Below are 23,407 nucleotides of genomic sequence, written 5' to 3'. Positions count from 1 at the left end.
TGGTCCAGTCGAAAATTAAAGTATTCATTGCGATCGGATTTTTTTGCTGTATTTTTTGGAAAAATATGGCCGAGTGTTTTTGGAAAAATAAAATAAACACAATCAATCTAAAAGGTTGAAGAGGTCTTCGGCACGCGTGCGGTTTCGCTGACGCAGGGATGAAATCACTCTGAGGGATGGGTTCCGTTATTTCTCACATGCCAGTCAAACACCCGACTCACCAGAAGCAGTTAAACGATTGTCAATATTTTTTCTTCCACTATCACATCAAATGAAATACAACACCAACACGTATCAAAGCGAGCAGCCAAAGATCATATACTTTAAATCCTATGGGAGAATTGGCGATTTTCGTAAAAACCATTTCCAAAAATGGTAGGTGTTACACGTTACATAGCAAAAAGAGAAAGATGGGAGTATTTGGAAAATTGATAAACAACACCCTTTGGATATTATGCAGCTTATTGCAATATCATTGGACTATTCTAAATAACTTCATTGCTTTTTCAGATAAATTGCCCAGTAAATACATCCTTTTGTGACTGGTATAACAAGATAATCTTGGGTATTTCCTCATATATTCCGGATAAAATAACGAAAAAAAAACAAATCTTATCAATTTATTTCCTTATATTAAAACTCTAAATAAAAATATTTTTCCATTTTATGAACGCTCAACAACGAATCTAGAAAGGTTAATAATGGGGCCGGTATGTTATAGCCTTTTTAAGATTTTAAAATATTTTAATTTTCTAAATATTATATGGTCAAGGTTAAGCGAGGTGAGTGAAGTGGTGAAAAAAATTCTGAGAGACTAAAATAAGGTTCTCAAAACAAGAAAACAACATGCGATTCATTTACGAACAATTTTCCTCTCTCTCTTTTTCCCCCGCTTGCCTTCTTTCTTTGAAAAATGGTTCTGAAATGGAAAGGAAGACGCCTTCTATTTTGTAGGCAAAGCCTTGGGGATTCTCTCAAAAGCGGAAAGAGTTATTTTTTTTCTGGTGAATCCTGGTGATAAAATGTACCTTTAAACTACCTTCCCATAAAGGTCTCACTGGTGCGTAGCGTGCCGTCCCCTCCGCTCGAGCCCGCCCGCACCCACGCCATCCTCAACCGCGCCCAGGCGTCGCGGTGCCGCGCCAACCACCCTCCTCCTTCACATCTTTACCCTGGGCCGATATTTCCCCGCCAGAAGAGGCCTCAACCCCGCATTCAAATCTGACTGATACCTCGTTTCCCTGTCTCCGTATATCTCCACGCCCACGATTCCTAAAAAATATACCACCCATACTCAATCTCCTTCGGGCGGGAGGGGTGATGAAATGGTGTCCCCCATACTTTTCCCCTCGCCGAGGACTAGCGAGGGTGACACCCCTCTTGTCATTACGTTCTCCAAATCCCCACTCTCCCAGCCTTCCCACGTTCCCCCGCTACCCGTTGCTCTCGAACGGCCCTCCGATTCGTATGACTTCGCATATCTCTTGTACTATCCCTTCAACCCTTTACCATTCTTTCCCGTTGTTTTATCACTACCCGCTTCTCTACACACTTCTATCCGTAGGTACGCACTATTTAATATAGCTACGCATAGGATTGAGTTCCTAAGGTATTTTTTAGGGTTTTTGACGCCACGTCACGAAATTATAAGGAATCTTTATGACTTAAGGTGCTTTTGTTTCAATTTAAGGTTTAGTTTGTGTTGCCTCTAGCCGCAAACTTCTCATGGATTGTCATGTTTGGCCATTATAAATGATAATAACACAATATTGTTTATAAAATTTGTCAATATTTTGACAAAGTTATCTTCAATACTCATTTTGGATATTCAATTTCATTTTAATAGTCGGCGGATAACTCATTGTCTTATTCAATAATGTATTGTTAGTAATGATTTAAGAACGATGTAATGTTTATCACACGTACCGTATGACACACTTCTTCCAGGCTACCATTTTCTGTTGTTGACTTATGTTAAGATATAATTCCGAAGATAAAGGGCTGAGCATCAATCCAATTAATTTCACAAAATACGACGCGTTTTTAATTAGCCAATTAATCTCTTCGAAAAACATGACGTTTTTAAATCAATGCACATATTTCGCATCACATGATTGAACGACGAAAAATATTGTCTGTGCATCTCTAAGACACCATTTATTACACAAAGTTTCCTCCTTAGGGGCACACCATTACTCTTTCACTCTTAAGACCTTATATATGATAAAGCCCTTATACGACGCTATGCATTTTTAAAGAAAAAAATTTCATATCGTCAGTGGGCTTTAAGATGATCAAATCAAGTAAATAAGGGTGGTTGTTCACAGAATGCGTCGTGTCAAAAACAGAGTCCCCATCCATCAAGATACCCTTCCTTCACCTTCCACCTCTTTTTATCACCCTTCCTTAAGCCAACAAACGGCCCCCTGAACGCTACAATAACTCAAATTTAAAATATTTACGAGAAAATTCCCCCTCCATTTCCTCCCTCGACCTCGGCTCCAAACAGTAGTCATCTCTATCCTCAGTGGGCATCTAACGGTATTCCCTTCGCTCCTTACCCCAGCGTTCAATCATGACTCTCCAGAGATTCCCTGTCGATCAAAAACCCCAATAGCCCCCTTCCCGCCAATTAGTCACATCTATGCCCAAATAGACGGTAACAGCATCCTTCCCAAAGTCCACTATCCTTATCATCTCAAATCTGGACTAACACCCTCTTTCGTTTTCCGCAGGGCTCCTGCCTCCTCCCGACCGTTCACCAAAAATCCTCAAGCCGTCACACGACCGCGGTCGACACCCCATTCCACCGTACCTCACCACGGCACCGCCACTTTCCCCCGAGCATTTTCATTGCCCCTCCTCACCCTCCTTCGCAACAATCCCCATAGTATCCCCTCTCTTTCTCTCGCCCCATTAGCATTTTAACGCGTCATTTGTTTCTGTATGACGTCGGGTGAAGGAAGAGAGTGGGCGATGGTAACGCGGGCTGCCAAAAATTTTCAGGCGTCCCATGGGTGAAGGTGGGGGCGGATGGAGGCTGAAAGAGAGTGATGGTTATTTTCCGGCGGGTCGGTATTCGCCTTTTTTTATTTCGTTCTTTTGTTTTTTTCCGTAAAGGTGTCCCCTCTGTCCGCTCCCGCGGATCTTCTCTTTATTTTAATTTTTGCTTGCGCTTTATGGCGGATGTTCGGCCTGTATTTTTCCTTTTTTATTTTTAATAGTGAGGGAGAGAGAATGGAAGGGTATATAATAATGTTTATGTGTGTGTGCATATATATTTATATATATGTGTGTGTGTGTATAATATGTATAAATATAGAGAAACTGTCACTGTATACCTACACACACACGTATATGTTAGAAATCAACATGCTCCGGTTTGCAGATGGCTTCGCAGTCGTGGCGGAAACTCGAGAGGATCTGCAAGCACTTCTAAGTACTATGGATCAAGACTGAAAATGGAATAATATGAAAATCAACAAGAAGAAAACTAAAATCCTTATGTTTGGAAGAGATAAGCTGAATGCAAACATCACAATTCGAGGGGTGAAACTAGAGCAAGTGGAATCCTTCATCTACCTGGGTAACAGCATAGCATGGGGTGGAAGAAGTTCGACCAACATCAAGCTAAGAACGCATTCATATAGAAGAGGCAATTACTATTTTCAAAGAACCTAAGGCTGGAAACAAGGAAGAAATTCGTCAAGACTTTCGTGTGAAGCATGGCGCTCTACGGTTCCGAGACTTGGAAGAATGGAAAATAGGACCAGCAAAGGATAGAAGACTTTGAACAATGGTGCTGGAGGAGAATGCTTAAGATTAAGTGGACAGACCAAGTGACGAACGAGGAAGTATGCAGAAGAGCAGAAGAGGATAGGACCATATGGAGAACTTTACAGCAAATAAGAAATTGATGGATTGGACATACATTGAGGCACAATGGAATGATTATGATTATAATAGATGGAAAAATAAAAGGGAAGATTGCCAGAGGAAGACCAAGAGACATGTGCATAGGACAGATTAGGAAGGAGGTAAAACAGTGAAGGTATCAAGGGTTGAGAGAATTCACATCAAATAGAGTAGAATGGAGGGCTGCAGTAAACTAATCCTAGGGTTAAAATACTGATGATTATCACGTATATACAAGGGTGGTCTGAAAAATCTCCGACCTAACAAAGTTACAAGACATTTTTTCTGAAATTTTTGAGGTCGGAAACTTTTCAGACCACTCAAGTATGTATGTATAGGTAAAGAGAGAGAGAGAGGGAAGAGAGTAGTTCAGCATTCAGTCGTAATCCTTTTGAAAAAGCGTATTTTTCCGTTTGAAAAAAACGTGCTGCTCATCCAAAAGGTTTATTAAGGATTTGGAAATATTATTTAAGATTCTCCTTGTTTGACGAAATATTCTTTAATATCACCCTCCAGCTCCAAAAGTCATAAAAACTATTTACTGATGAGTCATCTGGTTTAATGAATACGTCGGTGGTGGTGAGCCGTTTGATAATTCAAAGACACAGTGTGCATACTTTGGATTCGGAATATCAAAAAAAGAATGGCCATGCGTCCTTGAAGTTAAGGATATCATCGTGCAGATTTTAATATTTAAAACTCTTAAATGTTTTTACTCCTAAGTTAGCATTATTATTTTTTATTACAGCCAACAAGGAATTGAAATGGAGGAAAATGCTTTGGTATAGTTACTATATATATATATATATATATATATATATATATATATATATATATATATATATTTATATATATCTAATGAGATGTGGCTCTCATTTTTCCTATAAATTCTTAATATCCCAGGAATAGGAATAAAATGTCGTAGGTATTACAAAGACTGCATAGTTATGTTCTGGTAATATATCGAAAGTACTTCAAAGGCACTTAAGTAAAAAAAACTGAACGGCAAGGACGTATATCATCTAAACGACTGACAGCTACCACTCTGAGTTAGGGGTAAAGAGGCAGTTCCATAGAGGCAGTTTCGATGCGGTGAAAACCTGTAGAAGTTAATCACGCAAGTGCCTCTGACATAAGCCACACGTGCCACGAGAACGGTCCCCCGACATCAAACCTTTATCACCCACTCTGCCCCTTGGTATCGAGGCTCCACGGAGAACCGAAAGAAACGCCGCCGCCACAACTACCTACTAATTAAGACGCACGGGCTCCGGTTTCGATCTGGGGAGAGATGGGGGAGAAGAGACATGCGGAATCGTGTGCCCCCATCACGCGGTCTCCCTTCCCCCTTAATAATTCAGAACGCGAGGAGAGCACCAGGCTCACACGTCGGAGCAGCGGCAAGAAGAGAGGAAGGAGGGTCGGGAGGACCTCCAGTGGAGTGGATGCTGTCTTTAGCCCACGCGGCATTCCCACCCGGCGCCGCGATTACCTCATTCCACGCTCACTCAAGAGCTACTCTTCGTTGGATCGACTCATCTCCTAGCCTCGCTTCCACCTCCCTCACCCCGCACCGGGAGAGGAGGAGCTCTCCACCGCCGTCCCGTCCCGTTTCATCACTCCCCCTGAGACCCGCCGCCGCCCGACGTCAACCACCTTCGTCCCCTCCGACGCCGTGCGTCTCCTTCTTCCCAAATTCTCCTGATTTCCATCCCTACCACTCTCTCTCTCTTTCTCCCTCCCATTTCCCATAATGGCCATGGCATCATTCCCACGAGTCCTCCTCCCGTGATATATATTCTCCGCAGTGTTTCCACACCAGGGCCATTCGCATCCTGCTCCATCATCATCGCCGTGTGCCACCTCAACGAACATACACACACACACGCGCGTAGACGAACACATAGGCACACACACACGGCACCGATTCACTTGTTATTCCCTCGCTCTCCCGAATTCAGTCCTCTACGCCTCCTCCCCTTCCGCTCTATCCTGGCATCACAAATATCCTCCCATCCCACCTCTTCCTCTCTCTCTCTGCCGCGCCTCCTTTGATCACCGCATTCTACGACACGCTCGTCTCCCGCAATTTTTTCCTGGCAGAATTTCCCTCTGGTCATTTATTTTCCATACCTACACCTTTATCCCCCCATTCACTGACTATATTCTTTCAATTGGCGGTTTTTTTAATGGATTTCATTCCCTCCCACCAGGAGATCTCATGAGCCAAGTATCGTTACTAATTTATTGTGGAAACCATTACTTCTTTGGTTCTGAAGTATCATCCTAGGTTTTTTTTAGCAGTGATTTTAACAGGCGATTAATAGTGCAATGACCTCGAGGAATGTTGACTCACTGTGTTTAGTCAAAGCTTACGTATGAATAGCAATTTTTCAGGAAAATTGCTTTTAATTGTGTGTTCAAGCATTTAACTCTTCCACCCCACGTACCGACCTCACAAAATCTTTTCACAAAACACAAACCACTATTTTTCGAAAACGCCCATTTACTAAAATCATTGAAACATATACTGCATAAACGTTATACTGTCAGGAAGCTAAGGGTAAAAACTGTCTACGTAGTCCTATTGTAAGTGTAAACATAGTAATCAGTGGGTTAGTAGTTGTCTTAATTTTTCTTGGGCATTAAATTTAATACATAATTTTAAAAATTTTAGAAAGATATTATCATTAATTTTGTTTCCAAAACATAAATATGAAGTTATTTTAATGGCCATGACTCTTTGATAATATCGAGATGACATTATTTTGATGATTTACATTTGTACTTCTCATGAAATTACTCAAGCTGATTTCATTCGCATCTACTAAAATTTTATTCGACCACATCAAAGGGGTCAACGATTTTAGGATTTATTTTTTTCGGGCATTATATTACCTGAAAATGCTTTCCAGTTTTTTGAAATTAATTTCATAGATATTTTCCACATAGTTGTTTCTCTTCCTGTGAATTTCTCTGAAATTACCCATCTCTCCGCTACTTTCATTTGTAGCCTACAGCAAAATAATATGCTTTGACCTAAGTTTGGTTCGTAAAAAAACCCTTCATAGCCTCCTCTCTTCACTCTTTCTCCGATTTATTTCTTCATTCATGACTGTGCCCTGTGCCCATTTTATTATCATCATTAGTCAGTAGAACTTTGTTCTCTAAAAACCTGATATTTTGTAAATATTATATAGACAGGGAAAACTGAAATTTATATTTTTGAAGTGGTAATGTCCTCCCAGTAGTAGTAGCTTTAGGGGAGGCGATCGACAGCTGGGGTAATTTGCGTCATTATGGGTGGATAGGAGAAGGGGAAGGGTGGAGAGAAACTGGGGGTTGGCATTAGTCTACTCTAAAAGAAACTTATCGACGGACGGCGTACTCTCTGAAAATACTCTTCCAAAGTACCTCAGGTGGGGATCAGGCTACCACTGGTAAAGATCTGCCGTCTCCTAGCCCTTTTGTACCCAGGCCCTCTAGGTTGGAAGCTATTGCACTAGCCCGCCCCAATATTCTTATATATTAGTATAAATTGGTCAATTTTGAGATTATAAAAAATAAGGCAGGGTGTGCAATATTTATTTTGTTATTTTAAAATCTTTTCGTGCACTACCAAACCGACCTTCGGGTTGACTACTGTGTTTATGGTTTATTTATATATATATATATATATATATATATATATATATATATATATATATATATATAACATATATATACATATATGTTTTATGCATATTTATATTCCTCCAGTACCATTTGTCGATATTAGTTTTTATTTTGATGTTTCATTCATCATCGCTCTCTTAACATCTGCCATCGCTGGTTATCTTCCTGTCTCAATCGGAAAACTTCCATTTATTTATGGACATATTTTCCTAAACGTATCTAAAATTAGTCTTCTTTGGTGTACTTAAAAAAAGAACCCAATATTATGTTTTCTTCATTTCAAAGTCTTGTGCTTTTATTCTTTATTAATTCCACTTCTGGTTCTCCAGTGGTATTGTGCGACAGATCACGAAGTTACAAATCACCTATAATTCTCAAAGTATATAAACTTTTGCGGCGTGAATAACTTCTAATAAATACGTGTTCTTAACAATTTTTCACAGGTCTGAAGTCTTCAACACTTTTCGAACAGCTACAGGGTTCGTCCGGAAAATAAGTGTACTGACTCCTGGGCTGCGATTGGAGGGGGGTATGTTGGCAAGCGACGCTGAAAAAGGCAGTCGGCTCTGAGCTGTGGTGTAGTGAGGAGCTCTGTTAACGCGAACCTCCACGCTCGACCCACGTCACGGAACGCGATGCCGAAGTTTTTGGAGCAGCGTTATTCCATCAAATTTGCGGTAAAGCTTGGGAAATCGTCCACCGAAACTGTCGGTATGATTAACCAGGCTTACGGGGAGTCAGCCATGTCCAGAAACATGATCTTTCGGTGGCACACGATGTTCGTGGAGGGCAGAGAAGAGGTCGACGACGAGTCTTCGAGAGGTTCCCGATGATGCCTTCGCGGGAGCGTTCCAGGAATGGGAACGCCGCTGGAACAAGTGTATCGACTTACAAGGGTCCTATTTTGAGGAATATTAGCTTAAGATATGTAAAAGTGTAATAATTTTTTTTTCCTGAGCTCAGTACACTTATTTTCCGGACGAACCCTGTATGTATTTTCATAAAAGAGAAATTCTTAAAAAGAAAAGGAACTATTGATTTACGCTTATTCAAAACAAATCCAAACTGACAAATGCAACTTTACAAATAGACATCAAAGCTCAGGATGCGTTACTACATAAGATAAACAACCAAACTTTCTGGAATATTTGCTTTAATTATTGTAATCTACGTATATAGCCTGTAATTTCAAGTCATTAATTTGGCGTATTCAGATGCATCAATTAATCAATAAAATTTTATTAGGTGCACTTGACTGCTGACTTTTTTAAAGCAATTAATCCATTTTGACGACTCAATTTACCTCATATGAAAGTACGAATCATCTCGAAAGTCCCGTCTATCCGATGATTTATTTGGGGTCATTCTGAGAGACAAAGCATGCATCGAATATCCATGGCAATCTATTAATCAAATCACCGGAGTCATCGTCGCGAATAATTTCAAAGTGGCGGACTATAAAGTGACACATGGGAGCATACAAATTTTGAACTGAGATTTCTTCGACCTTGGGAGGAAAGTCTTTCTTTCCTGAGGTAGTTCCCTCTTTCCTTGCCGGTCCATATATTCAACCCCCACCACCACTCTCGCAGTATTGCGGCCTTTTCCATTCCCTCTTCTACCATCCATCTTATTCCTCCCACCTCCCTCTCATCCTTCTCTCTCTCTCTCTCTCTCTCTCTCCATACCACTCCAATTCACCATTTCCCATTTCAGTTTTACCAACAGCTCCATTATCCTCTCCATTATTATTGCCCACCCCCTCCCCCTTCCCTTCCCCGAATGGTCAGCGTCCATCCTCTCTTTCTCTTTTAAGTCTATACTTCTTTCTTTCTTTCTTGCTCCATCCTCTCCGCCTTCCCTCCAACCACTCCTCCCGCAGACCGCACATTATACTTATCGATTCCTTGTCGCCATTAATTCCCGTGGCTAATCTACAGCGGGCGCTGACTGAGTGAGGGAGTGCTGCGACCGTCTCGGCGAGGGGATTTTTATGTCCTCTCTCTCTCTCTCTCTTTCACATGGCGCAGGGGATTGACCAGAAGGGGTATGGAGAGGGTTCGGGGAGGGTTAGGGAAGTGTTTGGGGAAGAGCAATGGATTAAACCAATGGGGTGGATGGGAATGAGAGGCGAATAAAAGGGAAAGCGGCGGAAGGAGGGAGGACTTCGGATGGGCGGGTCGCTCTGTGGGGGAGGGAGGAAGAGCACGGTGGAGCGGGTTCCTCTGTGTGTGTGTGTGTTCATGTGCCTGTAGGGGTGAACGGGTGGAATCGGCGATGGGAGGTGGATGTGAGATGTGAGTTAAGAGTGCATGTTTTTGTCCCGACCGCGTCTGAAGACCAGGCTCCAGAGAGATAATAAAAGGGTCGAAGTGTCACGGTTTTTCGCTGGTAGGGCTATATTTCTTTGCAATATTTTTCCGGAATATTTTCCAGCCATAACCATTATACCTTGTTGCGTAAATGCCTCCCGAAAATAAATGGGAATAAAAGGAAATATTTCACTGCTGGTTTGTTGGCTATTTTAAAATCTCATTTCTCATTGTTATAGTTGAGTTAGGCTTGCGCAAGTGCGAGCTAGGTCTGTTTCGTTCTATCCTATTTTAAGACTGTGGAAACATTTGGATAATATTAATGCAAAATAAATTAAATAAAAGAGTCACATTTGTGCTGATAATTATCGTGCATTACACCCTGTGAGATCAAAAATATGAGAATTGAACCTGTGCCTTTAGGTCGGCAGTCGAACATTTTACTTAATAGTCTGCTACAACTACTCACGCAAAAATCTAGAAAATAATTTTTGCAAATAACGAATCAAAAGATCACAAACACTTCACCAATTTTATAACCAGGTGCAAGATAGTAATTTTTTCAACCTAATACGCTAACGCGCGTTTAACTTCAAAATTCATCTTTCGGTAATCTCATTCAATAATGGAAGGCGTGAATTAATTTTTGTTATTCTCAAGAAATCGGTTAATAAAAACCTAACAGGTCATCATACTCTCGTTATTTGCAAATGTTCCTCCTAGTGGGAAAGTTCCGTACCTGACGCCGGGTCTCTCCATCGGCTAAAATCGTCACAGCCTTGTACCACCCTTTATGCAATTTCCCAGTGTCATTTTGACTTCTCCTCATCTGTAAATCTAGCGAGTTTCATTCACTTATTCAATACGGTGATTCGCATTAATAAAATAAAATGCTGAGGATCTGCTCAAAATTATTGTGATAAAATTAATACGTAAATAACTTGAAATTAATGATAAGGCACATTCATGGGCAGACTTAATCTTTGTTTTCTGTGGTCGATATAAATATTTTTACACATACTGTTTACCATTGAAACCCTTTTATTCCTTACCCATGCTCTGAGAAGAAATATTGTCCCCAACGTAATTTTTTTAACTAGCGAGGGCCCTGGAAGTTTCAAACTTGTCAGTCAAAGAGTACACACTTTTATCCGTCCCACAAATTTTGCAAGGCCAACTCAGGCCGCCTCAGGGATCCCCAATTTAAATTTCCTTTAAAAATTTAACTCGAATTTTGCATATCTATAATTTTTCTCTTCTACTTTTCGGACAAAATAGGTTTTTGAACTTAATTTATGAAAGCATGGATTTAGATTTAAAAAACACTGGTTTTTCAGAGACTTTTGTTATATACCACCAGAATATAATTTCGCCAATTTTGGAAGTTAGACCAGAAGTCTTATTACTTACTTTTTTCAAGAGTTTAATGAGTTTGAGAAAAATAAAATGTGATGTATTTTCTAATTACCTTTTTAAATAACCTATCACACACCGTAGACCGTTCTGTGATACCCTACTCCGTGTCGTACTTTGTTTTACAACCAGGTTTAAAAGTACGAGCATTAAACAAGCAATATCCTAAACTCACATCCGATGAATATATTGTAATTCATACGACACACACAGACACAAAACCTACATGTAAAATCACTTTAATTCCGGAATAAAATCACTTCTTTTTAACTGACTAAAATCAAAATAAATGTAATAGTTTATTATTATTTTAAACTGTGGAATCATTAACCCAATACTCCAAAATTAAACATCTGTGATGTAACTAAATAGTCATAAAAAATTGTACTAAACTTTTGACTCGTCCCCAGAGCTCTCTCTTCATTACCACTCCCATGTGAGCCATACCTTTTTTGTCCTTTTCCTGTCACTGCGAATACTTCATTCTTACAAAAATTGTTTATTTACTAAATAAAAGATCTGTCCCAAAAGTAGTAGGACTGAGTTGATTAGAAAATATTATTGCCAGAATTGATACATTCACTCAAAAGTTTTCGAAGTAGCACCCTTGAGCGTCCACCCACCGCTGCCCGCGGGTTTTCCCCGCCTCGTTCGCCTTGTGGAAGGCGGCGCCCGGAATGATGCTTAGCTCCGTCGTCAAGGTCTGTTGTAACGCTTCCACTTAGCCGTGGTGACGTTCTTTCAATTGGCATTTTATTGGCAATAATTAGCCAAGACGCGACAGCGATCCTAGCAGTAATTAAACTTCCGTAATAGTTTTTAACCCGAAGGCATAGGTTTCAACCCTCTCAAAACCTGATCTTATTTCTTAAAATCAAACAGATGGTCTAATAATATTTGTAGACATACCTTCATTTAAAATATGTGAATTAATGCGATTAGAGTGTGCCCCCGAATTTGGCTGTAACCTAAAGAAGTATAGTTATAGATACACTCCTAATGTATGAAAATGGCTTTCCAATAGACTAAATCTCTCAAACTAAATACTAATAATTAGCTATGTTTCTATTCATTTAATTAAATATTACATATTTAACATGACTCATGGAGATACTTGATGCCATGGGGTAGCAGATGGTGAGTTAATTTCCTGATTTAAAAGTTAGCAGTGAAATTAGTGAGCTCAATTGCAAAACAAGCGTGAGGCAATAATTAAGAGGAGATGCTCTGTTCTTGAAATTACTGAAGAGAAAAGGATTCATGAAGACCAACCCACCTTTTTTCATTAATGGATTTGGAAAAAAGCTTTAGGCTACGAGGACCGGAATAAGATGCTACTTAACACAGAAAAAACTCGAATGTACAAAATTCAGAGAATAAATACACTCCCTATATGTATACAGAGCAGGCGGCAGTAAATGGATTCGGTGAAAGCAGAGGAGAAAAACAAAGAAAAGTAAGATTGCTCTTTATCGTTCTTGATATTTAATGTGTGGGTGAGAAGGCAATTAATGAGATCAAGGATAAGAGGGGACGTAAGGACATAAAAAAGAGATTATCTTTCCACAATTTGTAGAAGACATAGAGAATACAGAAATCCAAAAAATTACTGGTCTGTATAATGACAAAGGGGGAAAGATAAAAACGTAATAAAATTAAGTTAGTTATTTTTTAATATAATTAAGGTAGATAAGTTTCAATTACGTATAGAGAAACTTGACATCAGACAAATGGAAGAGATATCTCTTTAAGGCAGGAAGATAACCAGAGGTGGTAAATTCACGAAGAATGTTAGGTAACAGAATTGGAATGGGGAAATAGAGTTTTTATCAAAAGAAAAATTAACATTGGCCAATAGTAGCAGAGGGAGCCCTTCTTTTATATTAATTCGCATTCCCTAGGGACGAGTGATAAGGGATCAGAAGAGAAAAGAAGGTTAAATACCTTATACCTTAGCACTACGAGCATAACGAAAATAAAAGCATAGACGCAGCTACGAATGTAAAAGGACTTCGAAGAAAGGGTGAAGAGAGAAGGATGCGTAGCAGTAGATGAGGGAAACATTTTATCCATCTTGGAGCACATTTTTTTTTTTAAGACTATAAATGAAAGATAGAAAGAGGTGAATAATTTGAAAGTGTGGTCTTGGTAGAATAGCGAAAATTTATGGTGGAAGATACTTGACCAAGGAAATATGATAAGTTGTATGAATAGGAGCTATACTATAATTGAATTCTCGGCTATATAACCTCTGAGGATGTCACCATTATTCATGGTATAAAATTTAGAATTTTTCATTTCTAATTAAATAAATGTAATGTTTGAAAATATTATTAAAAAGAGTGCATTTTTCAAGGGATTGAAATATTTTAGCATGCACACTCTAGTTTAAGTAAAAAGAGTCAATCAAGATAGTGGAGGCATCATGTTATTAAGAAAATGGAACGAAATATACTCATAAAGCATTGAGGCAAGTCAAAGATTTTATCACGAAAATTTAAAGAAGGAAAAAAGCATTAATGCTCAAACCATTCGAGTAAACTTCCCTCATAAAAAATAACGCTTATTTACAGACGTTAACTCATTCCACAGTACAACTGTTCGGGCAAGAGCTATGACGCTCCACGACCTCAACAACACCGATTCGTAATACCACTACAGTAGGGACAGAGGAGAGAATACTTATTATAATGAGTGTCGCCTCCGCTCGCTGCCTCAAAGGGAATCCGGCGGAACGGCTTCGTAAAAACGCGAGGGGCCACCCAGAAAAGAGGCGGGACACCTTGGAAATCGCGGGTGCGCATAAGGGCTGCAGATGAGCTGTAAAATGATGGACCCCGTCCTCTTTTCTCTCGCCGTCCGGCACGGAGTGCTTGACCCCGGAGAGTGTAGAGGGGTGGAGGCCTCTCAGGCATTAACGGGCAGGAGACGAGCGGAGGAGCCCATTACTCTGATGAAATGCGGCAGCATCGGCGGCAGTCGGCCGTACTGGCCCGCCGGAGAGCGCGAATCAGAAGGGGGGTGGGGCGAGGGGGCTTCTCCGGCGGATGGGTGGTTGGAGCCGAGGTGTGGTGTTTTAAAGGACTCGGAGGAGCGTCAAATGGATGGGAAGCGGGTGATACGGCGTATGGTTGCGAGGGTCAAGGTGGAAGAGAGAAGGATGACGACGACGCGTCGTCGTCCACCTTTTCTCTCCTGCCTTGACGTCTCTGCGTTTCTCTCCGTCCTCGCAACGAGGCGGCTGAATGCCGCGAGTGCGAGCCCGCAGATGGGTGAGATCACGCCACACCCTGCGAGAACGGACGCGCTGTGGGAGAAAGATAAATATTTTCCGTGGAATTGTTAAAAATCGTTGTGGTGCTCTCGATACTTTTCCCTCGTTCTAGCCCACACTCTATATTTCCTAGGCAAACGGAAAGGATGCTGGAGTTATCGCATATCCGGAGTTTTTGCGGAAAAACGTGTGCCTTTTAACGCAAAATATGCAGGGGTTCTTTTAAGTTCCTTGTATCTAAATTCTATGATGCCACCGAGGTTCTGAAAAAAATTCTTACCTGTGCACTGTAAAAAAAATTAAAGAGTCGGTTTAAATTAAACCGCGAACGAAGTTTTCAGCCTTTCAAAAAATAATTTTGAATGTCTACTTCAGCGGGCGGAGATGGCAAGGCAAGTTCAAAAACTAGAAGGTCAATATTACATTTTTTTCCCCTTTTTCAAAGTATTCGAACGAAATCTCCTGCGAAAAGCCTGCGGGAGAACTGGATCCGGGTATTTTTCCCCGGGGGTTAAGTAGATAATAGTGACCTAACCCCTTTTTTGTATGAAATGAAAAATAAAATCCTTTTCGAGTGACTCCGAGCATTATGGCGCCTACCTTTCGGAACTATTTGTCAAGAGGCAGGCGAATGAATAGGAGGTGCTCAAAATATTAAACAATGCCGCTGCCAGAACCCGGCGCCAGGTTCTGCACGGCCAAGAGCGCAAGGGGATGGTGCGGTAGTCAGCTGAGGTCTTCAAAAGCACAGGAAGGCAGCGATTGTGGCCGGAGTGAATGGAGAGATTCGCATGAGCACGTGCGTCGCTGGGATGAAATATTTGAAAAAATAATCTAGAGGGTAACAAAGGGGGGAATTTTTTTTCACGTTTGTTGCTAATACTTTGCTTTGAAGGCCGATGGAATTTATGCCTTTGTGAAGGGATTCAAAATGAAGGAAGAACCGTGAATTGGGAATTATATAATATTTAATAAAAAAGAAAACGAATTAATTTTATTCCCGAAAAAGGTAATTACGTTGAAACCCAAGAGGGCAAGGAAAACGCGTGAGGTCATGATTAAAGTAGAACGATAGTTGAAGACGCAGTCAGAAGTAAGGTGGAAAGAAGATAGCTGCTGACTTTCGTCGAAAGAAATCATGGGCGTGCTGATTAGCGAAGTTGTGCGTACATAACGGTCATCGTTAGGGTAATTTGGCAAACTTGCAATTCGTAAAATAGCCTACAGCAAAGTGTAATGCTTTATCCTTCCTTGCAAAAATGTTTCGGTTAAAGATGAAAGGTACATATTTTATAAAACATTCCTAAGAATTTAATATGAAAACGGATTTTTATGCATTTTACACACAATTTACGGGAAAGGTTGTAGATTTTTATTGCTGAATTCATCCTCATTATTTGATGGTAAAATGTATGCAAACTCCTATATTGGACCCATCCGTCCGTCCATGTACTTAGCATGAACATTGTAATCAAGAATCCATAAAAATGTTCTTGTTGCAGCAGAGAAACTTGAAAAAAACAGTAGACTAAGGCACTTTTTGCTGAGCAATTCTTAGAAATGTGGGACCCATTTTATTCTGATGAATATCTAAGTATACATAATGCTTGCTCCTGTTCATGCCATGTTTTTTCCTTTTCCATTTTGTTCTTTCTATTGAAATGTTTCCATGTTATTATTTCTTTAGAGACTTGAATTTCCAACATTTCTTCAAGCGAAAGATGAAATTTGACTTGTTTAATGGTAAAATACTGCACTTCATAACGGATACCCACCAAATAAGTGGAGCATTTTGTATGTGTGTGTGTATATACATATATATATATATATATATATATATATATATATATATATATATATATATATATATATATATATAAATATATATATATATGTATGTATATATACATATTCATATATATATGTATGCATATATCTATATATGTATTATTATTATTAGGTAATCTACCGGTTAAGGTAGGTTTTTGGATGGACACAGCTACTAAATAAATATTTTGTGATTCCTAACAAAATACAAAATCCAGTATCCTACTCTACATCAGACCCGTCTTCATCTCTGAGTATTTTCTTCCTCCCTTCGTCCCGCCCAATATCCCTATCCTGTTCCTTCCCTTTCCTCGCCTGCCCAACATTCTCCCCTCAATTACAGTCTTCAACAACCCACTGCCGGTCAATACCCCCTTCATCCACTTTTCCTGTCTCCATAGGATTTCTCCCAGCAAACTCCTCTCTTCGCCCACCATACCAAGCACTTCCTCATTTGTTTTCTTCTCGGTCCATTTCACCTTCTCCATTCTTCTCCATACCCACATTTCAAAAGCCTCCAGTCTAAGTCTATCCTCCTGTTTCAATGACCACGTTTTCGCACCATACATAGCTACACTGCATATCAAAGTTTTGACGAGTCTTTTCTTAATATCCTTATTCAATGTTGCTGTCATCAACTCCCTCCTCCTTGTGAAAGCCCGGTGCCGGGCACGACACTGCATTCTGCAGTGCACGGAGTCTGCACTCATATCGGTAGTTATGTAGTGTAGCACTATTACTGTATTTAATTTTACCCTAGCTTTGGCCAAATGAGCACTTTTCGTATGTCAACTAATTTTTTTTTAATGCTTAACAATTAATGTAATCATTCATTCCTAAAAATGCCACCAATTAATATTTTGGATATGACTTGATTGAATGACTTGTATGTATAAAACTTAAAGCTTAAGATTTAAACTAATCATTGGAAAGTATTTTGTCAGTGAGTAGTTAGATCTAGCATTCTATCTCAAATATATTGCCACTCTGAAACTCTAAAATGAGTATGCAATTCCATTTATATTTGGAAAATATTCGAGTTTGTTTATGAAGATCGTGTGGATATTTGGTTCACAAGTCTCCGATCTTAAATAGAGTAGTGCTTGTAGGTTTATAATTATGATTTACGCACATGTTTTTCACGCTATAGACAAACCAGATACTTATCAGCCAAACGAAACCTCCAATTTTGTTGACCGTGGTTTTAAACAATACAATACCTTCTCACGAAACACGGAGTAAGTCATCATGGAACCATCAAGAATGGGAAAAAAATTTGGCTTTAATTACAAGAATGGGGTTAGAGATTGGATTACTGTTTTAATGGGATCGACACGGGGAAGATATTTGCATGGAAGAGTATGCTTGCATTACTGCCGTGCACTTATAGCGAGATAGAGTACCACACTCATTAACGTTGCTGTCCTGAGCCCTAAATGAGGTAGCGGAATACTATTGGGGGCGGGGACATATTTTTTCCTTCGAATCCCGCTTCCAGGGCGATTTTTCTCTGATTAAGCTTTTAAAAGCCCGTCTGTCATGGATTCCTGATTGTCGACAATAGATCGTTTTGAGAGGAAATTTTATTAGCAGCAAGTAGGAGTTTTCATTAATTCTTTCTGAATATCATTTGCAGCGCGCTTCTATTTGGGGATGATGCCCTATAGTATCATTAGTCCAGACGTTCTAATGAGATGAATCCCCGCGCAAGCGAACTCGCCTAAAACTAAATTAATATATATTGTATATTGTGAAACATGCTAAACGAGAAACTAACGAGGATGGGAGGACATTATTTTGCTTTAATCGCATTAAAATATACCATATAAGTCATAATGTACGCGGAATAATTTCACATAATACGATATATATCCAAATACATGGTGCGGAAACATAATATCCCTTTTTGTAAAGCAATATCCCATTAAAAATGGCAGTTATGTTGACGCACCCTTTATTTTAGTTAGTTTGGTTTTATTATGTTATATAAAAATATCACAGATGACCCTTACCTAATGTAAGTATATGCCAATTTAATAAATTAAGAGGGTCATTTAAACTTTAATCAACAATGATCGATACATCTAGTAAGATTTTGTTATCATTTTATCGTTTATCTCTGACTCAAATGCTCATCAAGGTTTGAGTAATTAGAAAAAAGAAAATATTTCACTCACTCAATCAGCCGATTGTTAAAATTTTAGCTAAAATTCCTCAATTTCAAAATAAGTGAAATTACAAAAATTTAATAGAAAATCTGTAACATATCTCCCATAAAACTTCATCCTATATCAAAAGCCTCTTTAGCAGGCGAAATACACAAGCTGCCGAAATTTATAAGCACATTCGGATTCTTATTTCTTGGAACGAAGTTTCTATAAAGGGCCTTGCGTAATACCATTAGATCTCATCTGTAATACAAACGGCGACTGATAAGGAAATGTAACAGAATTAATGGAATTCGAGGCGTAACATGGATATCACAGTCATAGCGTTCAATTCGCAAGGTGATGACTCTTTCTCCATCTCTTCTTGACGTCCTCACATTCATCCGCCCGCAGAAAAACGGTCAGGCTGAAATTCGATGAAAGGCGCACACCGTGAACAAGACAATAAAAGGGTACTAGTTGTAGGTCAATCATCAATAACCAGACGCCTTGTTTCTCTACAATAGTCGTCCTTTTTCTGTCAATACGAGATTAGAGATCTAATAAGTCGCTTGCAGTGTAGTTTATCGATATTTTTCATGCATGAAATAACACCTGCTATCTTAAGTTCACACATAAATGGTAATTTTTAAAGTCTTGAATTAAAAAAATATTAGTTCATGGAACTGATTGTTTTTATTTCTACAATATAACATAATTAGTATCTTATTTCGTTCAAAGTTTAATATTCTTAGATTATGTGCTCTAGTTGTTGTCGAAAGTTTCCATCGTAAATTCTATGTTATCCCAGTCATAAAATATGTCTCAATTTGCATTTAGCAAATTTCATTGGACTGAAAATCGAGTGCATTAAACTAAACAGGCATCGTGATCAACCTAAATAAATAGAAATCATCAGAATAGCGGTGGGAGAAGCTGCCGGAAAAGAGAGCATGGATCCGAAGACAATCTTAGTTGATTTCCAGACACCCGAAATAGCGCACTTCTCTTAGGCGTAGCATGTCTTTTAGCACACCCATTTAGTCGATGAGCTTTAGCGGTTCGATACGGCGTCGCATCGCGTGACGACCAAAGACATCACACGGCGGCTGCTTTCATCTCTAGGCGGCCTCGAGGGGAAGGAGATCGGCGGAGAGAAGGAAGAAAAGGCCGGGTGAAGAGGGGATTTCGGGTGCCATTGGCGTGTGTGTGGGTACGGCGACCCCTGCAGCCGTCCGCGTTCCCATTCCAAAGGGTTTGGGGGACTAGCGGAGGGGGTGAGTAGTATTGGGGGAGGGCGGGATTGAGCGGGGGAGGAAAGGTTGGTCCCGCGCTTGCGTCGACAGCAAATGGCTCGTTGCCCCCACTCGTGGGTCGGCGTCTTTCAATCTTCCGCGAAGGAGACGTGGAGACTCCCAATTGCCTGGGACGGGGAGAAAAACCGTTCCCCACTTCTCATGGATTCTGATCGAAGATATAGAGGTGGGCCACGTGTGAAGACTACGCGGGGTTATTGCGACGGCCTGATGGCAATCCGCCTCAGAGGTCAGGGTGTTCAGACCCGACCTGGAATCGGACTACCTGAGCCTGGAAAGAAGAGTATTTGGTGAAGGGTTCTCCCAAAATTGTTTTTTCCCACGAGAATTGAGAAAATGACGATAGATTACGGATGAATGTGGCATGCACAATTTCCGACAATCTAATCTCTTAAAGGAAGAAATTTAATGCAATAAATTGACCTGTTTAGCCTTTTGTTCACCTTTTACCCACGGTAAAAAAAATATAAAATGGATTCGCAGAGGACACTCTTTGTATAACACAATTTCAATTCATTATAAGGATATAAAATACATATCACATAAACATAGACAGACATGATTATGTGTCCAAGGTATACGTATTTTATATCTAAATATAATCGTTGGATATACCATTCAACATAATCAGACATTTAATGTTAGATTAATGATAAAACGTAGTCAAAAAACTTTCCTAATATATTTTAGGAACTGGAAATTACTCTTAGTATAGTAGCTGTTTCAATGTTACACCATCTCGAAATCAGTTTGAATTGAACAGGATAAACTATGGTGAATGTACACGCATTCCATCACCTAACGTTCATGTATGCACTATAAATTTTCAAATCTGAGAATGCAGATCTCCTAAGCAAACTTGGCAGCGCAAAATACTTTAAAAATGGGTACAGCATAATGAAGATTTCAGGAGGAGAAAACGAAGCCTTAATTGACATGCTGAGAGCTATAAAATTTTTTAAACTCCTTCACTTCTGCTTTGCGGGGAACAAATATTCACCTAAAACATCAAGCTATGCATGTAAAGCTGTCGCACACCAGAAGGAAAAACAGAATTATCTACTATTAGAGATTAACCATCGTTCTAGAGCAGTTTTCTGATGTAAGGGGCTCTAACGGTTGGATTGGTCTAATTAAATGCATGTGAAACAAATTCAGAGAATAGAGTTGGCAACGAAGCTGAGCAAACTGGCAAACGTTGAATAAGCAGAGTGGCAAAATGCGTCAAGTCTCAAAGAAAAATATTTGCCATTAATGTGCGAATCATTCGGAGTTGTTTGATGGAGGCGGGAGAAAGGGAAGATCAAACAAGCAAAAGAACGTCCCGGGCGAAATTAAGATATTCGTGGCCCTGCTTGCACTGAGGGGAAGGATCACCTAAGTGAAATGTACCCAGGCTTGGTTACACATCCATTAGGAAACTTCGTCGATCTTTTATTCATTCCCTTCTTCAGTCCCACTGCAAGCATAGAAGAGCGAGGAGTATCGGGTGGGTGACTCATACATGAAAACATTACGCTGGGCTGAGGGATATATATTCCAGGAATCTGGTGAGAAGCAGTGAAATGAAAATAATAGAACATGAATCTTATTTGAGCGAGAAATATTTTGCTCATATCTAAGTATCGCTATTTGCTTTGGCTTGAGAGTTTCATGGAAGTGTTTCAAACAATTTCAGAGTACGATTACTACGAGAGGATGGAGGTAAGTATTAAATTATGGATAAAATTATAAATGAGTAATTATCCTTACGCTCCAAAACTTCATGAAGACTATAATCTTTAATGTGATAAATATTCATAGTCATTGTTTAATTAAGGGTCTACTCTACAATATTTATTTCTTAGATGTTTTACTGTAAATCTCCGATTGTATAACTTTTCAGCTGCTAAGAAACGCAAAATATATTATTTCTTTTATTCATCATCCTTATGTTGATGACTATCTGGAGTAATTTGGTTAAGGTCTACTCGCGTTAAAGGTAGCTTCTAAGATTAGGATGGCTGAATCTAAATTGAATTTTAAGAAAGGAAACAAAGAATGCCCGATGGCTAAATTTTAGCCTTAACATTAAAAATACTAAAAAAACTATATTAATTAAAAGTAATACTATAAACTAATACTATATTAAAAATACTTTCTACAAAAGTTTAAAATAAAAGGTGACTGTGTTAAAGATACGTAATTTAGGTTAAAAATTCTAAAATAAGATAAAAAAGACTGCTAAAATATTCTGAGAAACATGTAATGATTCATATTATTCCGTATAACAATGGCAGGAATTCAAATTATCCTAGGTATTACAGTAATTGCAAGCCGAAGTTATGTGGCATATAATTTACCTTCCAATTCAGAAGCATAAATAGAGTGACGACCAAATTGTAGGTCGTAAAATGGAACGTAAAATGGAAGATTTGGTCATAACTTTCCTGCGTTTGGAACTGCAAAGACTGAGAGATTAGATATAAGTTTGATAGACAGATAATGCAGTATAAGCACTGAGCGATTTGAATTTGATTGAAAGATAACTCACTCGCAACGCAGCCTCGGAGATATGGAGAGAAAGAGAGAGGGGGGGAGGGAATAAAACCAAAGTGATATCCATTAAAGCTTTCCAGTGTCGAGAATCTCCCGTTTCTGTTTAGAAAGTGTTGCCGTGCAACCCACCGGAATTAAATGCTAGAACACCATAATATTACTTTCCAATTGCACTGGATGGATCAATACAGAATTTTTTCTGAAATTGATGCAATTTTTCCAATTTTCGTAATAGAAAATGCCATTTACCCTAGATAAAAATTTTATTTTTATATTTACTCTCTTATGAGAAAATTATATTAAATAATTTTATCTTTCATAGTAATTATGTTAATATATCGGCATCTCTCACATACTAAGCATAAGTAAAAACAATAATGAGAAAAGTAAAACTTAGGACATTCTGTAGCTTGAATATGTGAAAATCAAATAAAAAAATCCTGCATGGTAAAAACCCATAATATATTAGAGAGTCAAATATATTTCGGTATATTTATTTTCTGTTTCCTACTTGACTCTACCTTCTTATACTTCCTCATCTCAACAAGAAAACATTTCAAATAAATAATGTGAAACAGGGATCCGAACTGATACCTATAATTCTAAAAGTTTTATTCATGTGACCGATATAAAATTAATGATCACAAAAAGCGGTTAATAATATAATGAATGTACGAAATAATTCCTCATATTCCAACTTAGGTATAGAATAGTCACCCAAATCCTAGCGGTAAAAATAAAACTAGGTGTTATCCGCAATTCCTAGACAAATGGAGCTAGTCTTGGATTTGTCAACAATATTTGTCTTCGCCATTTATTCTAACTGATTTTTTAAGTTATATCACTCTTGCGGTCATTTCAGAGGTCAAAAACATGCACACGAAGTTCAAAAACTTGTGAAGTAAGTTACGTCCAATGTTGAATTCGGTATATCTGTCGCTACTTAATTAATAGATATTTGCGTTTTTTTCCTGAGATTTTGCAGCTACT

Source organism: Hetaerina americana, unplaced genomic scaffold (assembly GCF_022747635.1).
Source record: "Hetaerina americana unplaced genomic scaffold, ioHetAmer1.1.p SCAF_3, whole genome shotgun sequence".
NCBI classification, from domain to species: Eukaryota; Metazoa; Arthropoda; class Insecta; order Odonata; family Calopterygidae; genus Hetaerina; species Hetaerina americana.
This window is presented reverse-complemented; position numbering follows the sequence as displayed.